This window comes from Myotis lucifugus, unplaced genomic scaffold (assembly GCF_000147115.1).
Source record: "Myotis lucifugus unplaced genomic scaffold, Myoluc2.0 scaffold_14, whole genome shotgun sequence".
In the NCBI taxonomy this organism is placed as follows: Eukaryota; Metazoa; Chordata; class Mammalia; order Chiroptera; family Vespertilionidae; genus Myotis; species Myotis lucifugus.
In genome coordinates, this window is record NW_005871062.1 from 14538364 (window position 1) to 14563920 (window position 25557).

The 25557-nt window shown below is 39.1% G+C and overlaps 1 protein-coding gene and 1 pseudogene across 3 annotated transcripts in view; both read right to left on the reverse strand.

The window, feature by feature from the left end:
* PIK3CA (phosphatidylinositol-4,5-bisphosphate 3-kinase catalytic subunit alpha) overlaps window positions 1-25557 on the reverse strand; it is a 77872-nt gene that overhangs the window by 49801 nt on the left and 2514 nt on the right. The window lies entirely within an intron of this gene.
* On the reverse strand, window positions 2774-2874 carry LOC111825132 (annotated as a pseudogene).

The window sequence follows — 25557 nt, forward strand, 5'->3', positions numbered from 1 at the left end:
CAGTTAAAGCCTCTAAAAATTCTCTTCCTCCAAGAGTCACTGAGCTGTTGTTGGAATGAGTCCAGAGGGACAGCTGTAATATACACTAGCTCTGAAGGATGAGTATTATCTATTTCTTTCAAAGTGCTGTCCTTCATTGACCTTTACAAGCTAACCATGAGAAAACAGCTTTAACTCATCCTTTTTAGTAATTAAGAGAGACCTTAAAAACCTCAGGGTAGAAAATAGTTTTCATGACCAATATGTAGAAAATTCAAATCCTTTAGTAGGAGATGCAATTCATTCTCACTATTAAATTCATAGTGCAATGAAAGATGTTATGAAAATACATTTCAGAGATTTAATGAATTAGTTAAGACAAGGGTCCCCTAATATCAGGTCCATGGATGGGTTTAGAAAGAGTCTGTGCTAATGGATTTTTAAAAATAATGACAAACAATTAAGGTCTAAGCCAGTAATGTCCATACCAATGCAGACTTTTAATTATCAATAAATGTGAATAGGACTTTATTAAGGTGGGTTAAAAGAATCCAGTATGAGTAGCAGAATCAAAAGTGGTAAACAAACATAAGACCCAGTAAGAAGGTGCAGATTAATAAATAATATTAGCTATTAGATACACTATGAATTTTAATGAGAAAAAAGATACTTTCCTTATAAAATAATTACAAAGTGGTATCTTTTATATAAACAGAGAAACAAGACAATGAAAACAGAAGCCTATTTATGCACCTGATTGCCTCCATGAAAATTTAACCAATGAGATCAATGAAAATACCAGCCCAGCAAGCAAAATAGCCTACTATAAAGGAAATGGAAAATATGAAGAGGGTCTGGAAATACTACTCCAATTTCCTGCTAAGCAAAAATGTTAGCTCCAAAGGAAGATAAAGAGAAATGAAAGCTCAACCCTTTACAAGTAAAAGTTTAGAACCAAACTTATTACTGATGATAAGCAAAAATTGGGGCACAAAGTCCTATGTAATTCCCCTTTACAAAAGAGACCCATGTCCCACATACTTCAGGAATAAAATCCATTTATTACTTGGAATTACACAAATGATGCCAACCACACATTGTTCCTTTCTTGATTGATGGATTCACTTAAGAAAAAAGTATGAAAGGGCTCTACTTTTCAGCTTAAAGTCAGTATTAGAACTAACTCTCCTCTCTTTTTCCTTCAAAAGTCTGGAAGCTTCGCCAAAAATAACTTCACTCTTTCTTGCCCTAATGAAGCTAACACCATCCTGGACTTGACTTATTTATAAAATAGTTATTTCCCAGATGCTGTTATTTAAAAAGAAAGAAGAGACAAAAGAGTACATCATTGAGGGTCTGGCTAGATAAATTCATGAAGAGTTTAAGAATATAGAAATTCAACATTTTAATGAAATTAAGAACATCTAAAAAAAGGTAATACCAGCAACGTATCTTCCAGCTTACTTGACTTGATTCTTTTAAAGACCTGTAATAAGCAAGCAAAAGGCAAGATGTTTCCATAAGCCATCAGGAAAGAGAACATCTCTCCCTGAAGTTTATCAAGTGGCCTTTCCTCTTGTGTTTCTTTCTGGTATAGAATAATGCCTTCATAAGCCTTTCCATGGTTTTGAATACTTCAATAACCTTCTTTCAAGTCTTCCTGTATGGGTGAGGGTGCATGAACTTTTGGAAAACAGCTGCTTCACACTGTTCCCTTTGCCTTTTTCTCTCTTCATCAAAAATGAATAGTTACCTTATTTCCTTGTGTCATGGGATGAAAACAATTTAGTCATTATTGAGACTTCTAGTCAAATTCTAGTACTTCTGGTGATACCCCTCCAGGGTCCAGATACATTAAAACTTGTCTGCCCCCCACAGATAAACATTATAGTCTTTCTTGACAATGGCAAAAGGTTAAGTCTTGCATACCAACTCTATACCGCCATTATAAGCAAAGTACAACTTGGGTCAGCTACAGGTTCCTCAGTAGAAACTGTCACTCTATTTCCTTGCACAGAACAGTTTGTGTCCACAGAGAAACAAACAAACGAACAAACAAAGTCCAAAATGCCAAAAGAGTAAGTTTTCAGTCTAGTCCAGTGGTCGGCAAACTGCAGCTCGTGAGCCACATGCAGCTCTTTGGCCCCTTGAGTGTGGCCACGAAGTTTCAATCGCACAGTACGTGCGCACCCGCACGTGGTATTTTGTGGAAGAGCCACACTCAAGGGGCTGCAGTTTGCCGACCACTGGACTAGTCCAACAAAGATGGAGCTAGCAACTTTGGGGCTACTAGTAGATACAATACATTCACTTAATTGCATCCAGATATATTTCATAGGTCTCTTTGCTTTGGAGTATTATTTTCACTTTTGACCAACTCAACATCCCAGACTTAACATATCTGTGCTATCTGCCAGAAGGCCAAATTGATTTGGGAGAGAGAATCAAAGACCAATCATAAAGCTCCATCACAGTCTCTGGTCTTCAATAGATTTTCCTATTTCTCGGGGCCACGTGTCATAAAACTGCAGCTATGTGTCTGTGCCTATGACTACAGACTACCATGCACAAACAATGAACAAAGAAGATATTCACATATCATTGCTGTCACTGGCTGTGGCAAGGGCAACATTTTCAAAATGAAATGACAAGATCTGGACTGTGCTGCAGTGATTACAGTGGGGATTCTGCCAATACTGGCAGGCTGAGGAGGAAATGTAAATGGACTCCATCAATTTGCTTTGAATCAGGAAAACAGTCTGCTAGTAAGTGAATCAAATAAAAACATTCGCTGAAAAATATGGAGTATCTCTTGAATGTGTGTAACAACCTTACACAGGGCCATGCTAGTCTTCTGTTGTCATCCCAATTTTAGTAGTATATTCTGTGGAAACAGGTATTATCCAATGAACTTATCCAAAAACACCAGAAGGACCTTGCTTTTAGTTTCATTCATGCCAAGGCATAATCCCAAATGGCTACATTAGATAATTATGCACAAGTGGATAAGTGTCATGAAAACATATTTTAGTTTACAAGGTATTTAATTAGACTGCAAAAATCTATCTTGAGATGCATTGAGTATCCTTGGTTATCATACCAATACTTAGGTCCCTGACATTTTTGTCTGAGTTATTTATCGACCCATGCTATTATCCCTTTTGACCCCAAATCACAATCTCAACCTTCGTGTTTGACCTCATTTCTTTTCTTAGAGGTCATTATTGTAATCTCTTCAAGTAGTGTTTCTCTTATACCATACCTATTGATAAAGTATTGGCATTCTTACAAATAGACACAAAGAAAAGAATGTATAGGGCATTAAAATGTTATTTCATGAAATTTTACTCAAACTGGTCACAATGTTTATTTAAAAAAAAAAAAAAATATATATATATATATATATATATATATATATATATATATATTAATTGATTTCAGAGAGGAAGGGAGAGGGAGATAAAAACATCAATGATAAGAGAGAATCACTGGTCTGCTGCCTCCTGCACATCCCCATTGGGAACTGAACCTGCAACGCCAGCATGTGCCCTGACTGGGAATTGAACTGTGATCTCCTGCTTCATAGGAGTCTGACGCTCATCCACTGAGCCACACCAGCCAGGCTTAATGTCTATTCTTAATCTGCCCATTTCACATGCCAAATTTATTGGTTAAAGCAAGTATTCCCCAGTTTTACTTAACTTAAGCAGATGAACACATAAAGAGCTAGTTGCAAATGTTCCATTTCTTTAGATTAAACTATATTATTTGTTCAGTGAACACTACCCAAGTATATCCATAGGTAACAATACATTTCCAGATGGATGCCACAACATTGGATGAAATATAGTAGAAACTTGATTTTAAAACTTTGCTCTTTTAATGAAAAAGACCAAACAATAACATTATATTTTGATGCAATTGTTTGCCATTTGCTCCCTTTCTGGAAATAACAGAATATTTTAATATTACACTAATAGTGAAAGACCCTATTGTGAGCAATTATTGTCCAATTTCAATAGTGATTTATCATCCTTCAGTATTTGATCTCTGATAAAAGGGCTACTTCACTAAAGCAAAATTTGAAGTAATGCAGCAATCAGATAGAGGGTAGCTTAATTTCAGTACAAGTGTCACCCACCCAAGATGTGAGAAGCAGTCCTATGAATGACTGACAACAATGTGGAGCCACAGATATATTTTTTATTGATTTTAGAGAGAGAGGAAGGGAGAGGGAAAGATAGAAACATTGATCCCTCTACTGGGAATTGAGGTGACAACCCGGCCACATGCTTTGACTGGAAATTGAACCTGCGACCTCTTGCTGCACGGGACAATGCTCAACCAACTGAGCCACACCGGCTAGACAAGTCACAGATATTTTAAAAAATACAAAATTTTTTAGCTATTACAATATGGGCAAGGTTATTTCAGAATGTACTTAACAATGGGAGAGAAGGTTACAAGACGGTCTTTACTTTGCCCTTTCAAATATTTATTGTTCACTTATACTTGATGTAGTACAATGTACCAAGCACTTGGGAAATTATAGTTACTATATCTTAAAATGAGAGCAATGAGAATAACAAACTGAAATGGGTGCAACTGTGTAAAAACAGCAACATAAATGATCAGTAAGTACATTAACATGTTCATTCATTGATGCTCAATATGTCATCAGCTGACCACCTAAGGCATACGGTTAAATAATAAATTACCTCATAATAATGCAGTAAGTTAAAGTGCTTCCTTAAAAATGTATCAACTGATAAAAACTTTTAAATTAGTTAACATATCATTATCCCAACAACTGCCTCACACATTATGATTCATTAGCTAATTTTGATGAAATTATAATAAAAGCACAGAGGGAGTTTTAAGAAAGTTTGAAAAAGGAAACTTAAAAATATAAACCTTCCCTGGGGAGTAGTATCCCAGGAAGGGGCATGACTGCAAAGGTTGAAGTAAAGAGATAAGGGGTTGGAGAGAGCTGTAGGGATCATCAACAGACACTTTTGTGTGTGTCGCTCCATAATGGCTATTGCAGCGATGGACACATGATGGAGAATTTTGATGTGATGAAAACTCAGAGTGAGAACATCTATTATAGTACATAAAGGCACACCCACAGCTCTAGTTCTTAAATTGGAAGATTAGGTTAAAACTGGAACATAAGCTTTTAACTTCATCTAGTCAATACCAATAATCTCTATTTGATCATTATTTATGGTCTAATGTGATTATACTTTGATACTCTCGTACCAATTGTGAGGGGCAAAAGGAAGAGACAGGAAAATTTATTTATAATATTTCCACTGTCATTATTGGAAGTCAGAAATTTACCTTCTGTCAAAGACCCTCAAAATGATAAAGTTTTTTTTTTAAGATGAAAGTATGGGTTCTATTTTTATAGCATAATTGACAAAAATCCTAATAATTTGCTTATTAGTTTAAAAAGCCTATTTTCACATCTCTAGAAATTGACTAATTAAAACTCATGCTTGGTTTCTTTGTTAAAACGGGCTTTATAATACTAGTGTTCTTACCCGTTAGTAGTCTACTCACAACAGTATCACTAGCACTAAGATACAAATAACAGTGCTGTATTTATGACTGCACTTTAGTTTCCACAAAAGCAAAATTCCGAGAAAAGCATGAGTCATTATCTCCAGGGTAAAAAAAATAATGTTTCTTTGATCAGAATATGAAATGTTACTGAAACCAATAATTTAGACTAGAAATTCCTTTTCTGAATAAAAGGAACAGAATGTTTCTTTTCTCTATGTGAACACTCCAAAACTAGCATAACTGTCCATCTGTCTGCTTTTACTACTCTCTATATCTGGTGTGTGGTGACAGAAAAAAACCTTGAGTCTAGCCATTTTCAGTCCTGGTCCTTAGCTTTTCTGTCCTGTCAGGATGTCATTTTCTCAGGATAAAATATATGTGCCGCCCTCCCCCCATGCCCCCACCCCCAACACACACACACTCTCTCACTTCTCCCTTACTATTTGGCTCAGCATCTATTACAAAGTCATTGCAATATACATAGAAAATATTCTAAAAGTGGATATTTATTTCCATAATATTAAATGTTAAAAAGTTTTCAGGTTCATATTTTATATCTCATCTTAAAATATTTTCCTTAATGCCCGGCCAGTGTGGCTCAGTGGTTGAGTGTCAATGTATGAACCAGGAGGTCATGGTTTGATTCCCAGTCAGGGCACATGCTTGGGTTGCAGGCTTGATCCCCAGTAAGGGGCGTGCAGGAAGCAGCCAATCAATGCTTCTCTCTCATCATTATTGTTTCTATCCCTCTCTCATTCTCCCCTCCTCTCTAAAATCAACAAAAATATATTTTAAAAAATAAAAGAGCATTTTCCTTATTAAAAGGTCAAAGTTACAAAGGTAAGGACCTATTGATGCTATAAATGATGTAATTAAATTCCCCCCCCCCCCACACACACACACAAACTCCTCAATAAAAGTCAAAATAATCTTTCTATGATAATTTTTCTGGCCTCCTTTATTCTTTTGTTGGTATCTCTTAATCTTTTAATTACTCAAATGTGGGCATTTTTCATGACATCACTGCTCTCTCAATCTCCAAGGTTAGACTCTTTGGAGTTATCAATTCCTCTTGCATGATGTCATTTCCACCCATTAAATCGCCCTCAAATTCATCACATTTTTTTTCTTTTTAGCCATCTTCTCTATCATGTATAAACCCTAAATAGTTCTCATGTGTAATACTGACCTGTCTCTAATTCTACAAGCATTCATTAAGCAATTGCTATCTATAAGACATTGGCAATTAAAGTGAAGGCATGTGTAATGAAAAAGAGAGGGAAAAATATCATTCATACGTATACAGTACAGAAATGAATGTGAAAAGGACAGAGTTCCAAACTTTATTACCCAACCTATAAGGAAGAATGTAGTAATTACAGGAGAAAGTGTGTGTGTGTGTGTGTGTGTGTGTGTGTGTGTGTGTGTGTTTAAGGGAGTCACACTTAATAAATGAAAAGGATTTCTGACAGGTACAGAATGAGGAGAAGGGCAGAATGATAACGTGGGTAGTATGCACTAAGACAAAAAGACCTGGAAGCACACATTATTCACTTTCTCCCTTCCCCAATTCATTATCCACAGTGTCATTACATACCTAATCACACTGCTACCTAATTAAAATGATATGGTGACTTTGATATCTACAGATTATGTATGTCTGAAACTCAGAGCCTCACCACAACTATGCTCTCCTCTTCCTCTCTCCCCACACCCTAACCCCCTCCAAGCTCTAACCTTATTGGATCAATCTTCTTTTTTTGCATTTGTAAATAGGGTCTATGATTTTCTTTTACATCTATTTCCATTTGTTGCTATTTCCACCATACCTATCCTTTAAATTTAGCCCAAATGCCTTCCTTTCTCATTAAAACTTGGTTTATAATACCAGATTAACTTCAGAATAATTTTGTTAAGTTCAAAAAAAGATCAAAGCAAAACTTGGTGGCATTTTGATTGAGAAACTTTGATCTATACTAATTTAGGGAGAACTGACATTTTCACAAGATAGTCTTCCTATCAAAGTCTCTATTTTCACTTATCTAAGTCTATTTCTCAATGTTCCTCAGTGGAAGAATATTCTGTGTTAATGGATTGGTAGAATCAACATCATTAAAATGTCCATACTACCCAAGGCAATCTACAGATTTAATGCAATCCCTATTAAAATACCAACAGCCTATTTCACAGACCTAGAACAAATACTCCAAAAATTTATATGAAACCAAAAAAGACCCTGAAGCAATTTTGAGAAAGAAGAACTAAGTTGGAGGAATCACAATACCATATATCAAGGTATACTACAAAGCCACATAATCAAACCAGCCTGGTATTGGCACAAGAACGGTCATATAGATCAATGGAACAGAACAGAGAACCTAGAAATGGACCCAAGCTATTATGCTCAATTAATATTTGACAAATGGAGTCAAGACAGTCTCTTTAACAAATGGTGTTGGGAGAATTGGACCGATACATGCAAAAAAATGAAACTAGACCACCAACTTACACCATACACAATAGTAAACTCAAAATAGATAAAACACTTAAATGTAAGTTGGGAAACCATAAAAATCCTAGAAGAAACCATAGGCAGCAAAATCTCAGACATCTCTCGTAGAAATATGTTTATGGATACATTTCCTAGGACAAAGTAAACTAAGGAGAAAATAAACAAATGGGACTAAATCAAAATAGAAAGCTTCTGCACAGCAAAAGAGACCATCAACAAAATGAAAAGGGAGCCCACTGTATGGGAGAACATATTTGGCAATGATACATCTGACAAAAGGTTAATATCCAAAATATATAAGGAACTCATACAACTTAACAAAAGAAGACAACAATCCAATTAAAAATGGGCAAAGAACCTAAATAGACACTGCTCCAGATGGCCAAGAGACATGAAAAAAGGCTCAAAGTCACTGATCATCAGTGAGATGCAAATTAATATGACAATGAGGTATCACCTCACACCTGTCAGAATAGCTACTATCAACAAATGACAAGGGTTGGTGAGGATGTGGAGAAAAGTGAACCCTAGTATACTGCTGGTGGGAATGCAGACTGGTGCAGCCACTTTGGAGAACAGTATGGAGTTTCCTCAAAAAATTAAATATGGAACTGCCATTTGACCCAGTCATCTCACTTCTAGAAAAATATCCTAAGAAACCCGAAACACCAGTCAGAAAGAATATATGTACCCCTATGTTCACAGCAGCACAATTTACAATAGCTAAGATCTGGAAACAGCCCAAGTGCCCATCAGTAGATGAGTGGATAAAAAAGCTGTGGTACATTTATACCATGGAATACTAGGAAGCAGTAAAAAAGAAGAATCTCTCACCCTTCGAGACAGCATGGAGGGAACTGGAGAGTATCATGCTAAGTGAAATGAATCAGGTAGAGAAAGACAAGTATCACATGATCTCACACACATAGGGAATCTAATTAACAAAATAAACTGATGAATGGAGTGGATCCAGAGACATGGAAGCATGGAACAGAGTGAGGCATCTTGGAGGGAAGAAGGATAAGGGTGGGTTGGAGGTAATTGACCAAAGACCTTGTATGCATATATGCCTAACCCAGGGATGCAGACAGTGAGGTGGTCAGGCCTGGGGTAGCAGGGGCAGGGGTGGGCTGGAGGTGGTTTAAGCGGGGAAAAGGAGGACATATGTAATACTTTCAACAATAAAGATTTTTAAAGAAAGGGAGGATGGAAGGATATAGTGAGATGCTGATAAAATATGGTAGCAAAGTGAAACAGTAGCAGGAAATTTCAAAAATGCAATTAAAATGCTCAAGTTTACTTTGATAATCTTCAAGTCCAGTGGCTATCAGAGAGGCAATTCTTCAATTCCTCAAATCCTCTTATTGCTTACTAATGTATAGATTTCAACTTAATATTTGAGAGGGTTATTATAGCTATTTGCTTTTTATAATTTTTTTAGACACTGAGGAACTCTATTTGGAAATCTTTATAAGATATAACAATTTTTCTTTTTTAAAAATTTTTAAAATTTTTGTTTTATTGCTTAAAGTATTACATATGTCTCCTTTTTTCTCCCCTTGACCTTCCCCTGGCCTCCCCTACCCCCCAGTGTCTTGTGTTCATTGGTTATGCTTATATACATGCATACAAGTCTTTCGGTTGATCTCTTACCCCCCACTCCAACCCTCCCCGGCGTTCCCACTGTACTTTGACAGTCTGTTCGATGTTGCTCTGCCTCTGTATTTTTGCTCATCAGTTTATAATGGTCTTAATTATCAATAAACTAGAGGCCCGATGCACAAAAATTTGTGCACTTGGGGGGGGGGGGGTTCCCTCAGCCCAGCCTGTGCACTCTCACAATCTGGAACCCCACGGGGGATGACCAACTGCTGGCTTAGGCCCGATCCCCGGGGGATCGGGCCTAAACAGGCAGTCAGAATCCCTCTGGCAGCCTGGGAGCCCTTGGGGGATGTCCACTTGCCAGCGGGGAGGAGGGTCTAAGCTGCAGTCCCTCCTTAATGCTGCTAAGAAGGCGGGAAAAGGCTCCCGCCACCACCGCTGTGCTGGCAGCCGTCAGCCTGGCTTGTGGCTGAGCAGAGCGCCCCTGTGGGAGTGCACTGACCACCAGGGGCAGCTCCTGCACTGAGCGTCTGCCCCCTGGTAGTCAGTGTGTGTCTAGTGACCAGTCATTCCCAGTCATTCTACTGTTAGGGTCAATTTGCATATTACCCTGTTATTATATAGGATAGAGGCCTGGTGCATGGGTGGGGGCCGGCTGGTTTGGCCTGAAGGATGTCCTGGATCACGGTGGGGGTCCAGCTGGGGTGCCTGGCCAGCCTGGTTGAGGGGCTGAGGGCCGTTTTCAGGCTGGCCACACCCCCTTCAGGGAGGGGGGTCCTGCTGGGGTGCCTGGCCAGCCTGGGTGAGTGGTTGATGGGTGTTTGCAGGCTGGCTAAGCCCCCCAGCTGGGACCCTCATCCCATGAGAATGTGGCCAGCCTGGTTAAGGGGCTGATGGCTGTTTGCAGGCTGGCCACAGACTGTTCAGGGTGGGGGTCCCTGCTGGGGTGCCTGGCCAGCCTAGGTGAGGGGCTGATGGCTGTTTGCAGGCTGGCCACAGCCCCCAGCCACCCAAGCTCACAGTGGAGGCTGGCTGGAAGCAGGTATCTGGGATATATTTATCTTCTATAATTGAAACTTTGTTGCCTTGAGCGGAGGCCGCAGCCAGCCAGGGCAGACGGGAAGCTTGGCTTCCTCCATTGCTGGGGCAACCAAGCCTCCTGCTTGCTCCAGCTCCGTGGCTGCCAGTCGCCATCTTGGTTGTGTTCATTTGCATATAGTCGCTCTGATTGGCTGGTGGGCATGGCTTGGGGCATAGCGGAGATGCAGTCAATTTGCATGTTTCTCTTTTATTAGATTAGACTAGAGGCCCAGCGCACAAAAATTTGTGCACTCGGGGGTAGGGGGTCCCTCAGCCCGGCCTGTGCCCTCTCGCAGTCTGGGACCCCTCAGGGGGTGACCACTTGATGGCTTTGGCCTTCTTCCTGGGGGATTGGGCCGAAGATGGCAATCAGACATCCATCTGGCAGCCCGGCAGCCCTCGGGGGATGTCCACTTGCCAGCGGGGAGCAGACCTAAGCTGCAGTCAGACATCCTTAGCACTGCTGAGGAGGCAGGAGAGGCTCCCACCACCACTGCTGTACTGACAGCCATCAGCCTGGCTTGTGGCTGAGCAGAGCTCCCCCCTGTGAGAGCACACTGACCACCAGAGGGCAGCTCCTGCATTGAGCATGCACGGGAGGGGGCCGGCTGGTTTGCTCTGAAGGGTGTCCCGGATCAGGGTGGGAGTCCCACTTGGGTGCCTGGCCAGCCTGGGTGAGGGGCTGATGGCTGTTTGCAGCTGGTCACACCCCCTTCAGGGTGGGGGTCCCCACTGGGGTGCCTGGCCAGCCTGGATTATGGGCTGATGGCTGTTTGCAGCTGGTCACACCCCCTTCAGGGTGGGGGACCCCACTGGGGTGCCTGGCCAGTCTGGGTGAGGGGCTGAGGGCCGTTTTCAGGCTGGTGGGCGACTGAAGCTCCCAGGCTCTTTTTTTTTCTTTTTTTTAATTCTGGGATTTATTTACCTTTTATAGCTCTCATTGGAACTGAGAGCCTGCTCCAGCTCTGAGGCCGTTGCCGGCTGAAAGCAGGTATCTGGGTTTGTTTAGCTTCTATAATTGAAACTCTGTTGCCATCACTGGAGCTCTAAGCTCTGAGGCCCCGGCTGGCTGAAAGCAGGTATCTGGGGTTTGTTTAGCTTCTATAATTGAAACCTTGTTGCTTCCGGAGCTCAGAGCTGGGCCGTAGCAGGCGGGGAACCTTGGCTTCCTCCATCACTGGAGCAAGCAAGCCTCCTGCTCCCTTCAGCTGCGTGGCTGCTGGCCGCCATCTTTGTTGGCAGTTAATTTGCATATCGCCCTGATTAGCCAATGGGAAGCATAGCGGAGGTATGGTTAATTACCACATTTGTCTATTATTAGACAGGATAGGATGAGTGAGATCATGTGGTGTGTTGTTTTTTTCATTGACTGGCTTATTTCACTTAGCATAATGCTCTCCAGTTCCATCCATGCTGTTGTAAATGGTAAGAATTCCTTCTTTTTTACAGCAGCATAGTATTCCATTGTGTACATGTACCACAGTTTTCTAATCCATTCATCTGCTGATGGGCACTTAGGCTGTTTCCAGGTCTTAGCTATGTTAAATTGTGCTGCTATGAACATAGGGGTGCATGTATCCTTTCTGATTGGGGTTTCTGTTTTCTTGGGATATATTCCTAGAAGTGGGATCACTGGGTCAAATGGGAGTTCCATTTTTAACTTTTTGAGGAAACTCCATACTGTCTTCCATAGTGGCTGCACCAGTCTGCATTCCCACCAGCAGTGCACAAGTGTTCCCTTTTCTCCACATCCTCTCCAGCACTTGTCGTTTGTTGATGATAGCCATTCTGACAGGTGTGAGATGGTACCTCATTGTTGTTTTGATTTGCATCTCTTGGATGATTAGTGACTTTGAATATGTTTTCATATGTCTCTTGGCTTTCTGAATGTCCTCTTTTGAAAAGTGTCTATTTAGGTCCTTTGCCCATTTTTTGATTGGATTGTTTATCTTCCTTTAGTTAAGTTGTATGAGTTCCCTATAAATGTTGGAGATTAAACCCTTATCAGTGATAACATTGGCAAATACGTTCTCCCATGCAGTGGGCTTTCTTGTTGTTTTGTTGATGGTTTCTTTTGCTGTGCAGAAGCTTTTTATTTTGATGTAGTCCCATTTGTTTATTTTCTCTTTAGTTTCCAATGCCCTAGGAGCTGTATCAGTGAAGAAATTGCTTCGGCATATGTCTGAGATTTTGTTGCCTTTGGATTCCTCTAGTATTTTTATGGTTTCCCGTCTTACATTTAAGTCCTTTATCCATTTTGAGTTTATTTTTGTGTATGGTGTAAGTTGGTGGTCTAGTTTTTCAAGTCTGAGTGTATTTCAAAGTATGCTACCCTAATTTCTATTTTCTTGATTTCAGTTCTAGAAATATTGGCAGAAAAAGTAAAAAGCTGACAGCTGGGTATAAGGATATTATAAGATGACTCTAATTATCTAAAATGTTTCTTTTAAAAGAACAGTTGCTACTAAATATTTCATTGCTAACATTTGGCTTAAGCCATAGCTACATGTATTCTATGGCATAGTGGATCTGAACTTTGCAGCTGGTGGTTGATTTCCATCAACACCTAAAGACTGAAGTCTAAACTTTGGAAATCAAGCTTTAAAAAATATGATGGAAAGCCACTGAATACTTACACTTTTGTCTTAATTGTTACAAAATTAGATGTTACCTACATAAATATCAGTTGAGTTTAACTTTTAAAAAGTATTTGTGGCTACCCCATTAGGTCCCAAATTTCTGCAAGAGATACAAATAAGTATCACAAAGCAGAGTAGAGGAGGTGGTTATGAAACTGAAAGACAGTTTAATATGCAGTAATTAGTTCCTGCTTTGGGTGAATAGGTATTATTTTATAAAATAGGACTGATGAAAAAGTTTATTAAAATATAATTTCTCCCCAAATTGATAAAAGATCAATTAATATGTGAGCGGGGGGACGAGGGGGGGGGAGTGAAGCTTAAAAAGGAATATGTGTGTGTGTGTAATTTTACTGTGATATTGTACCTTTCCTGTAAAGTTCAAAATCAGAAAGGAAGACAGATTTCTTGGGTACAAATCTCAAGTCTATACTTACAAGCTGAGTAAATATAGCCAAATGCTTAATAATAAGAGACCTATTTTCTCACTGAAAAATTAGACTAATCACTCCTTCCTTGCATTCTTTATTGGATTGTTAAATCACATGACAAACATTACACAATTATTCTGTGCCAGGATTATGATAGATGGACAAGATACACCCCTGACCTCAAGAGGCTAATAGTCTATTGAGGAAGACACATATGTAAGTAAGCAACACTTTGTGTTTGTTGTAATAAATAGAACCTAGGGAAATACAGAGGAGGGAGCGATCCACTCCGCTAGGAGAATTGAGTCCAGGAATACTTTATACAGATTACTAGAAGCTGAAGACAGTGTACCAGGTCCACAGTTACTGGGTAGAAACAGTCATAATAAAAGGGGTTCTGAGCGGCAGGAACACGGGCACAACAAGCACACGAGTCTAGAAAGGCCAAGGTAAGTCTGAGGCAGTTCAAAATGGCTGGGTTGTAAGGTGTTCAGTGAGGAGAAAAAAAATATATATATAAAAAAACATCGCATACAGAAATATGGGCTAGTACCAAACTATGAGAACTACAGTAAACTGATGAGCTTGCACTTTATTCCAAGGTCAGTGTTCCTCAAATCCTTGTCCTGGGATCACATGCATAAGGACCAAGAATGGGAAGGCTTGCCCTGACTGGTTTGGCTCAGTGGATAGAGCGTCGGCCTGCGGACTCAAGGGTCCCAGGTTCGATTCCAGTCAAGGGCATGTACCTTGGTTGCGGGCATATCCCCAGTGGGGGTTGTGCAGGAGGCAGCTGATCGATGTTTCTCTCTCATCGATGTTTCTAACTCTCTATCCCTCTCCCTTCATCTCTGTAAAAAAATCAATAAAATATATTAAAAAAAAAAAAGAATGGGAAGGCTTGTTAAAATGCATATTCTCAGGCCCATGGATCCACAGAATCAGATTTTGTAGGGTCTGAGTAACTCACTTTTTTTTTTTCAATTTCATTGCTTTTTATTAAACATGCTTTTATTGACTTCAGAGAGAGGGCGAGAGGGATAGAAACATCAATGATGAGAGGGAATCATTGATCAGCTGCCTCCTGCACATCCCCTGCTAGGGATCGAGCCTAGAACCCCAGCATGTGCTCTGACCAGGAATCCAACGGTGACCTCCTGGTACATGGGTCAACCACACAACCACTGAGCCACACCGGCCAGGCTGGGTAATTCACATTTTGATAGGTTCCCCCAGATGATTCTTATATACCCAAGGCTTGAGAAGCAGCAATGCAGGTGATAAGGAATTACTGAGCTTTAATTTTTTGGGTGATATTTTGGCAGCTGTGTAAAAGCAGTGTCAATCTCTCTCTTCTACAGAACCTATTTATTATAGCATATTCACAAAATCCTAGTTACTTACATGTCTCCTAATTTTGGCAGCAGTGTGGAAAGTAAAAGAGAAAAGTGGATTGATTGGGATATGCAGTGATATGGAAAGGAGGAAACTAAGGCAGTGACTATGAAAGGATGGAGGTGGCATCAGGAGACATTTCTAAGAAGGAAAACCCAAAACTTGATGATCAGTTGGAGTTGATAGGTCAGAGTCAAGGTCAACAGAAATTTCTAACTTAGGCAAGTGATGTTATTAACAGAAAAGGATCATACAAAATAGAACTGCGAAAAAAATTTGAATTCTAGAAATCTAAGTGTAAGATAGTATTAAGGTTTCTTTCTAGAGTGCTTCCCACACTTTTCTTAATTTAGATGTAGATTGTATTCAGATTTCTTTCAATGTAAAAGTAATTCATGCTTACAGAAATCCATTCACTTAAATACTGACTGAAGTGTCTATTAATATCTAGGACTGTGCTCTGTACCTACTCGAAATACAGTGGTGCAAAGAATAATGAGGAAAACAAACTAGTGAAAAACATGCCTGAAGTAACCATTATTATCATTTTTTAATGTATTCTTTTACAGCTTTTTTTCTATGCATATTGGCTTATATAGTTGTGCTCAAATAGTATAATAACTTTCTATTTTGCTCTTTTCACTTCAAAAATATATCCTCTAATTACTATAAAGTCTTCATAAACAATAGTCTTGTATGACTACCTATTGCTATGGGAGATACCAGCAGCTTACTTGTTGAATATTTAAACTGTTTAAAAATTTCCACTATCTTATATAATAAAAGGCTAATAAGCAAATTGTCCCCTCAGGAGTTCGACAGACTGGGAGTTCAACCGCTCGCTATGATGTGCGCTGACCACCAGGGGGCAGCGCAGAATGAAGGAAGGCACCGGCCAGCAGCCAGCAGCTAGGAGAAGAAAGGCCCTGATTGGCCCTGATCACCGGCCACACCTAGGGACCTACCCGTGCACGAATTTCGTGCACCGGGCCTCTAGTTATATATAATGCTGCAAATGGAAGTATGGGATTAAAATATGTTAATTTTAAAGGCACAAAAATTACTGACTTGCTTTCTAAAAGGACTAAATCAATTTAGACTGCCAATAGAAATACCTGAGCAAGCACATTTCATGGCACATTCACCAGCAACACCACCATCAGAAAAAACTTATTGCTAACTGAAAAAGTAAAACTATATCACTGCATTTAAAAGTTTCACTTCTGTGATTATCTATCTGTGAAATTGGGGAGATTCCACTGGGCTGAGGGAGGGGTCCATGCTGAACAACAGGCTCCCAGCTCAGAGTTCCAGCTCTGTAAAAAGCAATAGAGATTATGGCTAAGACAGAGTCTGTTGGAGTCCCAGGCAGCTCCTCTTAAAAGGTTTGCGTACGGACTTACTCGAACTCACTCCCCTTGAGCTCCAGCTGGGGCAGCAGCTTGAAAGGCACTGGGGAGACATATGATGAGGAAATGAATTGTCTGGCAGGAGGGCAAGAGCTGTGTATGTGTGTGGAGAGTGGGAGGCAGAGGGGGGCAGTGGTGGGGGCACGCACACAGCTTTCTGCCATACAGAAGTGCTGTCAGAGGCCCCTTTCTGAGACCCTTTCCCCCACCTTCCTACAGAGCTGGCAGGTGGGAGCCATATCGGAGTCTTCATTTACATGGCTCACACTGTTTGCCCACCCTGGTGATTCCCTGAGACCCCACCCAACTTGCTGGCCCACCCAAGCTGATTCCTGTGGTTTTTCCATATGAATAGCCTGTCTCCATTCATGTTTCAGACTTCCCTAAAATCTCTCAAATAAACAGCATCTGGCCTCAGTGTGCCTTGTTCCTCTCACTAAGTGGCCCCAGGCCTGGCACTAACAGCAGACAGCCTTGGTTCCCACCTTGGCCTCCACCTGGCACTTCCAAGCACAGCACAAGTAGCAGCCATTTGTAGCCCATGCCAGGTGGCCTTGAGCAGAGCACAGGCAGTGGCTGATCTAGGCCTACGCTTCCCAGGAGGCCCCAGAGCCAGTGCACCCAGTGGACAGCTTCAGACCATGTCCAAGCACCACCCAACTGCCTCCACAAGTGACACACTCAAGGGGCAGACTCAGCAGGCACCAGAGCCCTGCTTAAGTAAGTCCTACGTTGTGGAGTGGGCCCTTGCACAGCTGATCCTCCTCCACAGTGCTCAGTGGTCAGTGGTTAGAGCTGATCGGCCTGGGGGTAAATCCCTCCCATTGGCATGCCAACACCAATCAAGGCTCAACTACAACAGAAGGGTGTAACAGCTCACATGTTGGGTAAGGGGGAGGAAGACTTTGGAGTGCCCAGCTTGGAACCTATAGAACACTTACTACATTAGGCCACTGTACCAAGCCTGGGAGACATAGTAGCCCTACCTAACACACAGAAACAAACACAGGGAGGCTGCCAAAATGAGGAGACAAAGAAACATGTCTCAAATGAAAGAATAGAACAAAACTCAAGAAAGAGCTAAAAAAAAAAAATGGAGACAAACAATCTACTAGATGCAGAGTTCAAATCAATGGCAATAAGGATACTCAAGGAACTTCAATAGCATAGAAAGAGACATGGAAACCATAAAAAGAACCAGTCAGAGATGAATGATACAATAACTGAAATGAAGAACAATTTATAGGGAACCAACAGTAGAGTAGATGAAGCCAAGAACGATCAGTGATTTGGAATATAAGAAAGCAAATACACCCAATCAGAACAGCAAAAAGAGAAAACAATCAAAAAAAAAAAGGGGGGGATAGTGTAAGAAGCCTCTGGGACAACTTCAAGCATACCAACATTCCTATCATGGGGGTGGTGGAAGAAGAAGAGAGTGAGCAAGAAATTGAAAACCTATTTGAAAAAATGACAGAAAATGTTCCTGACCTGGTGAAGGAAATAGACATATAAGTCTAGGACAGTGGTTGGCAAACTGCGGCTCGGCAAACCGCGGCTCGGAAGCCACATGCAGCTCTTTGGCCCCTTGAGCATGACTTTTCCACAAAATACTGGCTCTTCCACAAAATACCGACTTCTGTGCATGGGCCACGAATTTCAATCGCACTGTACGTGCGCGCCCACACGTGATATTTTGTGGAAGAGCCACACTCAAGGGGCCAAAGTGCCGCATGTGGCTCGCGAGCCGCGGGTTTGCCGGCCAACAGGTTCTAGGAAAACACCAGAAAATTCCCCAAACAAGATAAACCCAAAAGAGGCCCCCCCCCAAGATGCATTATAATTAAAATGCAAAAAGGTTAAAGACAAAGAAAGAATCTTAAAAGCAGCAAGAGAAAAGTAGTTAGTTACATACAAGGGAGCTCCCAGCTGATTTCTCAACAGAAACTTTGCAGATCAGAAAGGAGTGGCAAGAAATATCCAAAGTGATGAAAAGCAAGGACCTACAACCAATATTACTCTTCTCAGCAAAGCTATCACTTAGAAACAACAACCATAAAACATATAAAGAGCCTCCCAGAAAAAAAAGCTAAAGGAGTTCATCACCACCAAACCATATTACAAGAAATGTTGGAGGGTCTTCTTTAAAGTGAAGAAGGAAAAAGATCAAAAGTATAAACATTAAAATAGAAATAAATACATATCTATCAACAATTGAATCTAAAAATCAAAATAAACAAACAAGCAGAATAAAAACAGACTCATAGATACAGAGAACATTTTGATGGTTGCCAGATGGGAGGGTTGTTGGGGGATGGGTGAAAAAGGTGAAGAGATGGAGAAGTACAAATTGGTTATTACAGAAAATCACGGGGATGTAAAGTACAGCATAGGGAATAACTATATAATATTCTAATAACTATGTATGGTATCAGATAGGTATGAGATTTATTGAAGTTATCACTTAGTAAGTTATATCTGAAACTAATATAATAATGTATGTCAATTGTAATTGAAAAATAAAAAATGATTTAAATAAAATTATTTTTACTGCTAATATTTATAACTATAAAAATGAGTTTGAAAACATAAATTTTTCTTCCTCTGCTGTCATGTATGGTTTGATTTCAGATTTGAGCTTTATAGCAGTACCTAATTTCAATCGTTTTCCCTACAATTTTTCCCATTAATGCTACTTTACATTTGATAATGCACTCCAGAGTCTACATTCACAGAATAGTTACCTATTTAGCAAAAAGAACTCCAAGGTTTTTGCACTTGCAAAGACATTAACTTCCTAAGGAAAAACAAACATAATTCACTGCTTTTAGGTAAAGGCAGTAAATTGCTTCAAGATGGAATACTACTTTCAGCTCTACCCCTGCAGTAAGTCCATCAGAAAATTACTTGGAAAAGTACAATCTCTGAAAGTAAAAATAAGCCACAGAAATATGCTTAGCTTGTTGAAAGTGAGTATATACCCCAACAATTTTTTGCTGGTTAAAAATTATTCAAAAGTTGAAGGTGAGTAATTTGAACATTTATAGAAACAACAAATCAATAGCAAACACCGTTAGTTTTCCGATCAAGGACAATGATTTTTGTCAACTATGAAAGTATTTGCACAACAGAGGATACATCTAGAAAAAAAGGCTTACTATGCCTCTGGAATTATGTTTCTAACATTACAACACTTTTTCTAATAACCATCTAGTGGGATGAGTTACCTAGGGAAAATATGGAACATAGTTTCCTAGAAGTCTTTAACAAGGACAGTGGCCAGTGGCTATTAAGAGTGCTGTGACAGGTTTGCTGGCCTTTACAACCCTGGCAACTGGTGTGCAATGGATGACCTACACTCCATGCCTGTCAGTTATTAAAATTGTTCTCAGTGCTAGTAAGTAAATGGCCATGCCTGCAGTAGGTCTGAGTCTCCAAAGTCACTGGTGGTTTCAGGAAAAAAAAAAAAAAATTCCAGTCTATTTTTTTCTGATGGCAGCTTGTCTTGACCACAGAATTTCACATAAGGACCTTTAAAACATGTGCAAATTTAGCCCAGCTGGTGTGGCTCAGCGGTGGAGCGTCGACCCATGAACCAGGAGGTCACGGTTCAATTCCCAGTCAGGGCACATGCCTGGGTTGTGTACCTGGGTTGTGGGCTGGATCCCCAGTGGAGGGTGTGCAGGAGAAAGCCAATTGATGATTCTCTCTCATCATTAATGTTTCTTTCTTTCTCTCCCTCTCCCTTCCTCTCACTCTAAAATCAATAAAAACATTTTTTAAATGCATACAAATTTGTAAACAAGCAGATAAAACTATTTTAGCCTCTGAAAATACCACAACCTGAGATAAACTATCCTCCCTCTAAGAAGTGGCTTGCTTTCATCTTCTATGAAATCAGAAATAGACTTTATGTTTTTATTTTATTTTTTATTGATGAGAGGGAGAGACAGAGCAAGAAGAGAAAGAGGGAAGAGAGAGAGATTTGTTGTTCCATTTATTTATGCATTCATTGGTTGCTTCTTGTATGTGCCCTGACTGGGGATTGAAACTGCACCCTTGGCGTATCCAGATGAAGCTCTAACCAACTGAGCTACCCAGCCAGGGCTAGAAATAGAGTTTATACTACTAATAATCCCATAGAGTTTGGGAGTTGTAAAGAGCCTTAGAAATTTTGCAGGTGAAGAAACAAGTGCTGAAAGGTTAAGATCTAAGACCAAACAGCTAGTTAATAGTTCAATACAGAACCCAGATTTTCAGATTTCTGATCCAGTGTTCTTTTCACCATAGCATAAACCTATCAATCTTTGTAAAAAATGTCTCCAAATATCAATAAAAATATATAACTAGTTAACAACTTTCAGAAAAGTATTTATATGCTTCAAATCTATACTTAATAAATGATTAATTAAGGCTGGCACATAGCAATTTACCTGTTTTTCAGATAGTTTAAAGGAGATAGCTAGTAAATAATAGAAACGTTATTTTGATACTCAATTATGATTGTACTCCAAAAACATCAATGCTTACTGATCACCTACTTTTGGGCATCATGCTAGGTGCTGAGGAAATAAGAATGAATACAGCCCTGCTGGTGTGACTCAGTTGGTTGAGTGCTGTCCCATGCACCAAAGGTCGCTAGTTTGATTCTTAGGGCACATGCCTGGTTTTTGGACTTGATCCCCAGGAGGGCCATGCAGAAGGCAGCAGATTTATGTTTCTCTCCCTCCCTTCCTCCCTCTTCCTTCTATTCCCTCTAAAATCAATAAAAACACATTTTAAAATATTGAATACAAACATGGCCTCCTCCTGTAAAAAAATTTATGCTTAAAATTATCTTCATAATATTGCCTTAGATTTTTATAGTGCCTTATAAGATATATCTCTCCACTGAGTCTCATTAACTCCTGGTGAGTTAGGCAAGGGAGAAGTGATCAGAGCAGAATGATTCTGTCCTAATACAGCTTTTTTCACATTGCAACACTGACTTCTTTGGTTTCCATTACACAAATATTTAAACTCATAAGTGTACCAGGTAAGCCTGGTTTGTAAGAATTCTTACTCTTTTTTAAATCCCACGTTTATTTCAAATGGCAATGCTGCCCCTGATACAGATTCCTTTGTTAACAATTGCAATTATATGCTAAAAGTTACTGAAACTTAACCTCTTATAAATGAGTGTCATTTAGATAAATTATCAAGCTAACTACTAAAATGATACAGAAGAAATGAATATTTAATTTTCAGGCCAAATACGAAACATGTTATTCTTATATTAGATATAAATTGAAAATAATGATGATCATATATATATTATTTCTTAAATAATTTTATGCACTTTGGGATCATTTAAATTATCTCATTAATTAATTATATGAGTTACTTGACAAACAACATATTACAATTCCTATTGTGTCAATACAGAAAAAGAGGCAAAGATGTGATACAATCTTCCTCCTCTCCCCCATACACAAATACAAAGTAGCAGTTTGGTATTGAAATTTAGTTTCTCAGCCATCCAGATCAGAGTTCTACACAGCTTCATTTTAAAAAAATATTAAACTTGAAGGAAAAGTTCTAAGCTACTACTTTTATTACAAACTTACAAACTCTTTATTGAAGCATTTTAACTTTAATTTCTTAATTGACTGATTTTAGAGAGAGAGAGAAAGGGAGAGAAACATCGATTTGTTGTTCCACTTATTTATGCATTTATTGGTTGTTTCTTGTATGTGCCCTGGCAAGGACTGAACCTGCAACCTTCAGCATATGGGGATGATTCTCTAACCACCTGAGCTACCTGGCCAGGGCTGAAGCATTTTAACTTTAAACTCCCCAAACTGTATAATTAGGGAGAGGAGAAAGAACACCTAAAACTTTCTCAATCAGGATCAGTTGATTCATATAATAAAGGATTAAATGTGAATAAGATACATATCAGTATATCTAAGTTTGAGTCATCTTTAGAATGATGGAACTCTCAAGCCTTCAAGTTGAATACTCAGACTTCAGTTTTGCCTCACATTTCGTATTTATACCCTAATACTTCAGTTTCTCTTACCCACAGTTTTTAATTGTTATTATAGTATTTTTCTCAAAAAAGGATTGTTAAAAAGATGTCCTTTAAACATAAACTTAAGAACAAACTGAGGCAAGTCAATATAATTTATACAAAAATTATCAAGATATCAAGAAACTTCAGCAGAGATATTATTACATTGTGTGTAAGGTAACTTCTAGGCATAATTATTTCCCAGGCAGGTTGACTAACACCTTGGTGTTTGACAATAGAATGGGATTCTAATAAAATGAAACTAAAAGCCAGAGAGGTTTTTGGCCTCTCCCTAGTCACACCTGTAACACTAGCAGTCAGCAAAGTGGAAAATAGGATTTATTACACAAACCGAGTATGTTATCTCAGCTAAGTTCATTCATTAGTTCTAATACCTCTGAAGGGGAATGGAAATGAACCTTTATTAAACACCTGATCCAGGATAAAAACTCTCTTGGATCTATATATCTCATTTAATTCAAAAAACAACAGCTCTATCGAGTAGCAAGTACTCCCATTAAGCAGACAGGACATCTGTGCAAAGTAATCCTGCCACTAACTGTAAGAGCCAGACTTTGAATCAAGGAGCTTCAGATTCCAAAGCCAATATTTTCAGTACTCACAGGGTTTTAAGGCTAAAACACTAGTACCACATAAAACATTAGTACAATTCTTTTGTGTTACAGGTGAGGAAACTGAGGTCCAAAGATCATGAGACTTGCCTAAGTACATAACACTTATGGTGAAACCGGGATTTGAATTCAAGTATCCTGATTTCCAATTTGGTTAGTGGATAATACTCTTTATTTCTGCGCGTGTGTGTGTGTGTGTGTGTGTGTGTGATTCTCCCCTCCCCCCAAAAATATATATAGTATATATACATTTTTATTGATTTCGGAGAGGAAGGGAAATGGAGAGAGAGAGAGAAACATCAATGATGAGAAAAAATCATTGATCGGCTGCCTCCTGCACGGGACCCCCTACGGGGGATGGAGCCCGAAACCCGGGCATGTGCCCTTGATCAGAATTGAACCAGGAACCATCAGTCCGCAGGCTGACGCTCCAGATCATCCACTGAGTCAAACTAGCTAATGTGAGTGTCATTCTTGATATAATTTGCATGTAATTTATAACATCGCATCTCCAAATGAAATTTGTATGTGTGACAAGTTCAAGGATGTACATTTTTAGTGACCAAAATTATTAAATGTGTTTGGCAAGAATAAAAACTTAATTAGTGTTTATAAATTATTACATATTGTAAAGTCAGCTGCCAATACGCTTGTTTATTCAGTTAATAACGTGCCTATTTTATACTGGCTACTGTGCATGGCAGTAAGAATACAACTGTATGTGAGATAAAAGGGATCCCTATCCTCATGGAATTCACATCTTTGTGGAGGGTACAGACAAATAGGCAATTATAATGCAGTGAGTCAACGCTATGATGGTGAGAGTACAAGATGCTATGGGAACAGGAAGCAGGGACACCTAACCCAGACTAGACTTTTCAAAGGAGGTGATAATGAAAGATGAGTAGGAGTCAGCTAGTTAAGGATGGGGTATGGAGTGTACATATACTTCAGGAGGAGTTGTAGAAGGGAAAAGAAATGTACCTAGAGAGAGAAGGACCAAATCATACAGGTCCTTGAAAGCAAGGACTTTACAATCTTGTCTATTAGAATTATCTGGGGAATTTTAAAAGCAAACAAACAAAACAGATGTCTGGGCTCCATCTTAAACCAATTAAATCAGAATTTCTGGGAATGAGACTCTGACACTGGTATTTTTCAAAAGGTAACCAGATGATTCTAATAACCAGCTAGGATTAAAAACCACTGTTTAAGCTATACAGGGAATTAGAAATATATTGCAAATAAAAGAGTATCTTAACCAACTAAACTTCTGTGGGTCCCTAGTTTCTTTATCTATTAAAAAGCAGGTTAGAAGTGGTATGATATAGTAAAAGGAATCAGAAAACATTGGTTTTTATCAATGAGTCTGTCATTTTGACACCTGTCTGGCCTTAGATTAAAATATCATTTCTCAGAGATAGTAATACTGCCTTACTTATGGGATTGTTGTATAGCTCAGGATAAATAATACTTAAGAAAACAGCTTGTTAACTGTGCTAGTAAAATATAAACCATGATATTACAAGATTTAGGCTGCTAAAGTTGCCCAATTTTTAAGATCATAAATATTTTCACCAGAGATGAAATCATTTATGATGCTTCATTTAAAGAAGCAACCTTACGTTGGCAATCAAGATGCTAAATAATAAAATAAAGAATTGATTCTTTAATGCTACTCTAGTTGCTAAAGAGATCAAATGGGATTAAGTTAGCTCTTCAAATCAACAAATCAACAAGCAAAAGTCTTTTTTAAATGGTACTATGAATGTTTAAAGATAAAGGGTACTAACAAGGAAAGTCACACACAAAGTAAACTGTTTTAGGAAAAAAGTTATTATGATCTACATTATTATATAAGTATTTTATTTATAAGTTTAGGTTTTTTTTGTGTGTTTTGTTTTTTTTAAAGGGAATACTTATTTGGGATGGAGAGGATCTTATCCTGACAGGAAGGAAGCTCTGCCTCCAAGAGGACTGTGCAACATACAGAACCAGGCAAAGCCACTGCTCTTTTACAGTCTCCTTTTTATATATACCTAGCCCCACGAGAATATACACTTTCATGTAATTTTTCAGTTTAAGTACAGTATTTATATTTAGCGACATCTCTTTAATGCTATGTCCAATTTACTTATAATTTTTAAAAATTAGATATATAAAAACACTGTTCTGCATGAATATGTGGTTCATTTTTAATTCTTCAACTAAAACCGATAGCAATGCCTTTCAAACTTTATACTCAGTCAATGATAAAC